The sequence below is a fragment of the Taudactylus pleione genome, unplaced genomic scaffold, assembly GCF_031769625.1.
Source record: "Taudactylus pleione unplaced genomic scaffold, aTauple2 ptg000502l, whole genome shotgun sequence".
Classification (NCBI taxonomy): Eukaryota; Metazoa; Chordata; class Amphibia; order Anura; family Myobatrachidae; genus Taudactylus; species Taudactylus pleione.
This window is the reverse complement of record NW_028284904.1, coordinates 1,497,510-1,502,267: the sequence shown is the minus strand read 5'-3', so window position 1 is coordinate 1,502,267 and position 4,758 is coordinate 1,497,510.

The window sequence follows — 4,758 nt, the reverse complement described above, 5'->3', positions numbered from 1 at the left end:
CATCTCATACGTTGCAGAAAGTTAATCTTGTAGAGTTCATTCTGCTTATTATACTATTATTCAGTCTTTTATATTCATCCCACTAAAGTCAGATATATATTTGAACATCACATGGTTGATGGTGATCTCTAAGACCATAAGCACAAAATATGAGAGTTATGGTAGACTTACCTTAATTAACTCTTTTTCTTCAAGGTCCACAGGAACTACCTTGGGGTATGTGGTTGGAGTTATCCAGACACCAACCAGTCAAAAAGCTTTCAGCTCCCAGAATGCCCTAGTCCACCCCCCCATATATGCCCTGCCACCGGCGTTCAGTTTGCAAACAAGCCCAAGGCAGGAGAAGGAAGTACAATTTACACTAGAAACACTCCTCACAAAGATGAGGGAATCAGTGACAAAAAGGAACAGATCCCAACTGAAGCCAGATGGGTGCCCTGTGGACCCTATGGACCTCGAAGAGTTAAAGGGTAAGTCTACCATAACTCTTATTTTATTCTTCAGGTTCCATTGGGTCCACAGGAACTACCTTGGGGATGTCCTAAAGCAGTTCCGGGTGGGGACGCTCCTGAGCAGAGAGAAGAATCTGCCGTCCAATGGAAGCATCCTGAGAGGCAAAAGTGTCAAATGCACAAAATTTGATGAAAGTGTGGACACAAAGACCAAGTGGCTGCCTTGCACAATTGTTCAGCAGAGACACCATGTTTAAACACCCACGATGGCCCCACAGACCGAGTCAAATGTGCTGTCACCGTGTTTGTAACAGCCTGCATATAAACCTGAGATATGGTCATAGGGAGCCACCGAGCCAGAGTCTGCTTGTTAGCTGGTCTGCCTTGCTTGTGAAAACCAAATACAGGTGGAGTCTCCCATATCCAAAATGCTTGGGACCAGGGGTATTTTGGATATCTGAATATTCCGTAGTTTGGAATATTTGCATACTATAATGAAATATCTTGGGTATGGGACCCAAATCTAAACACACAAAGCATTTATGTTCAATATACACCTTATACACACAGCCTGCAGGTCATTTTATACAATATTTTCAATAATTTTGAGCATCAAAAAAAGTTTGTGTACATACATGAAATTCAATTGTTTCATATACACCTTATACAGAATGCCTGAAGGTTATTGTATACTGTATTTTTAATGATTTTGTGCTTTAAAAAAAGTTTGTGTACATTGAACCATCAGAAAGCAAAGGTTTCACTTTCTCAGTCATACTAAAAATATTCCGTATTTCGGAATATTTGAATATGGGAGACTCAACCTGTAGCATCTAATTTCATGATGGAGTTGGTATGGTCCATCATGAAAGCATAAACTGAGGGCTCGAATCACAGCCAGGGAAGCTTCGCCTACGGAAAGGCCTTGGAACTACAATTTCCTCATTCAAATGAAAACTGGATACTATTGGACGTTAACCCGCCCGTGTGTGAAGGACAGTTCTATCCTGGTGAAAAATCAATAATGGGGAGCGACAGAAAACACTGCCAAATCAGAGAGACAGCAAGCTGAGGAGATAACGAAGAGAAAAAGTGTCTTCGCTGTCAATCACTTGAGATCCACCGTGTCCAAGGGTTCAAAGGGAGGAGCTTGTAGAGCCCTGAAAACCAAGGATAAATTCCACGGTGCCACAGGAGGGACAAACGGTGGTTGAAGGTGGAGTATACCCTGTAAAAATGTTCTAATATCCAGCAGAGGACCGATTCTACGCTGAAACCAAACTGACAGCACAGAGACCTGAACTCTCAAGCTAGCCAGACTGAGACTGAGGTCTAATCCAGCCTGGAGAAAATCAAGAACTCGGGAGACCCTTAAAACTTTAGGATCATACTCTGTGGGAACACCATTGAAAAAATGAATGCCAAATCCTGTAATACCGTAGATGCGGGCAGAGGAAGGCTTTCTTGCCATGAGCATTGTCTGAGTCATAGAACTAGTGAAACCTTTGGCACCTAAGATGGAAGACTCGAGAGCCATGCCGTCAAAGACAGACGAGGTAGGTCCGGATGTAGGCAGGGACCCTGCGCTAACAGATCCGGCCATAGAGAAAGCGGAGTATCTATGGAGAGACGTTGGATCGGTGAACCAATGGCACCTGGGCCAAGCAGGACCTATTAGTATCACCTTGCCGCCTTCTAGCTTGAATTTTCTGAGGATCTTTGGAAGGAGGGAGATTGGAGGAAATAGGTATGCTAGCCTGAAGTCCCACCTCACTGTCAGAGCGTCCACGAATGCGGCTGAGGGGTTTCTGGTCCTTGACCCAAACCTTGTGGTTGTGACGTGAGGCCTATGTCTGGCAATCCCCATATGTCCACTAGGAACTGAAAGACATCTGGATGGAGAGCCCATTCATCCGGCGTGTATGTCCTGACGACTTAAGCTGCCCCAACTGGGAAGCAGACTTCCTATGTGTAAGGCTGTGGGGGCAGTGTGTGTTTTGATGCTGTGGGCATTGTATATGTGTGAGGCAATGAGGTTAGTGAGGGGGCGCAAAAGGAAATTCTCACCCTGCAGTAGCTGTTGATGGCAAACCCGCAGATTTTGAGGCTGCCATTGTAGCCACTATCTTATCCAATTCTGGTCCAAACAGTAAGTTTCCAGCAATAGGCAGGGATTCGAGAGCTTTCTTGGATCCCGCAAAACCAGACGGCTCTACGAGCAACAACCGAAGTTGCTGATGCCCCAGAAGTCCTGCAGCTATAGCCGCTTCTTCCATATAAGATGCCGCTTCTCATATATGGGAGAGATAAGTCAGTCTCTGGTAGAATCTGGTATGTCTTCCAGTGCCTCCGTCCATTAGATACCCAGGCTACATCCACAACCGGCTGGGTAACTGCTCCAGATAATGAAAAAAACTAAGACATGTTTAAATTTTTCTATCTGTGACATCCTTAAGGAAGGATGCGGACGGTATAGAAAATGTAGAGCTCTTGACTAACTGTGCCATATGAGCATCCACAGTAGGAGGGACTTCCCACTTAGCACATTCGCCAGAAGAGAATGGGTATAAACTATAGAGATGCTAATCTTTGTAGCATGGAACCGTTTAGCCAGAGTACTCCATGCTTCAGACATGAGATCAGTAAGCTGCTCAGACTGAGGAAAGTGATCTATTACCACCTTCTGACGTCTAAACAGCTGAGTTTTAGACTTAGGCAGGTTGTTAGGATGACCTCTTTCGCCCATGAACTTTAATGGTAACTGGTCTATTTGCACCATTTGATGAAAAGCGATAGCCGGTTAAACTATACTCTGACTTGAGTGAGCATAGGCATCCATCCAGGAAGGATGCATGGGAGGTATATACAGTGCCTTGCAAAAGTATTCACACCCCTTGGCTTTTTAGCTTTTTTTTGTTGCATTACAACCTGTCATTTATTTATTTTTTTTATCGGAATTTTATGTGATGGATCACGCAGAAAATAGTCTAATTGGTGAAATGAGAAAAATATATATAAAAAAGAATCTTTATAAATAAAATTCTGAAAATTGGCATGTGCATATGCAATCACCCCCTTTGCTATGAAGCCCCTCAAAAGTTCTGGTGCAACCACTTACCTTCAGAAGTCATAATTAGTGAAATTAAGTCCACCTGTGTGATATCTAAGTGTCACATGATCTGTCAGTAAAAACATACCTTTTCTGAAAGGCCCCAGAGGCTGCAACACCACTAAGCAAGAGGCATCACACCATGAAGACCAAGGAGCTCTCCAAACAAGTCAGGGACAAAATTGTTGAGAAGTACAATTCTGGGTTCGGTTATAAAAAAAAATATCCAAATCTTTGATGATCCCCCGGAGCACCATCAAATCCATCATCATCAAATGGAAAGAACATTGTTCCACAACAAACCTGCCAAGAGAGGGCCGCCCACCAAAACTCACAGACTGGCAAGGAGGGCATTAATCAGGCAGCACAGAGACCAAAGGTAACCTTGAAGGAGCTGCAGAGTTCCACAGCAAAGACTGGTGTATCTGTGCATGTGAACACATTAAGCCATACACTCCATAGAGATGGGCTTTATGGAAGAGTGGCCAGAAAAAAGCCATTACTTAGTGATAAAATAAGACACGATTTGAGTTTGCCAAAAGGCATGTGGGCGACTCCCCAAATGTATGGAGGATGGTGCTCTGATCAGATGAGACTAAAATTTAACTTTCGGCCAGCAAGGAAAACGCTATGTCTGGCGCAAAACCATCCCATCACCCCAAGACACCATCCCCACAGTGAAGCATGGTGGTGGCAGCATCATGCTGCGGGGATGTTTTTTAGCAGCAGGGACTGGGAAACTGATTTCAGTTGAGGGAAAGATGGATGGTGCTAAATACAAGGATATTCTTAAGCAAAACCTGTTTCAGTCTGCCTGTGATTTGAGACTGGCACGGAGGTTCACCTTCCAGCAGGACAATGACCCGAAGCATACTGCTAAAGCAACACTCGAGTGGTTTAAGGGGAAACATTTAAATGTGTTGGAATGGCCTAGTCAAAGCCCAGATTTCAATCCAATTGAGAATCTGTTGTCAAACTTGAAGTTTGCTGTTCACAAGTGGAAACCATCCAACATAAAGGAGCTGGAGCAGTCTTGCCTTGAGGAATGGGCAAAAATCCCAGGGGCAAGATGTGGCAAGCTCATAGAGACTTATCCAAAGCAACTTGCAGCAGTAATTGCCGCAAAAGGTGGCTCGACAAAGTACTGACTTTAAGGGGGTGAATAGTTATGCATGCTGAAGTTTTCTGTTATGTTAT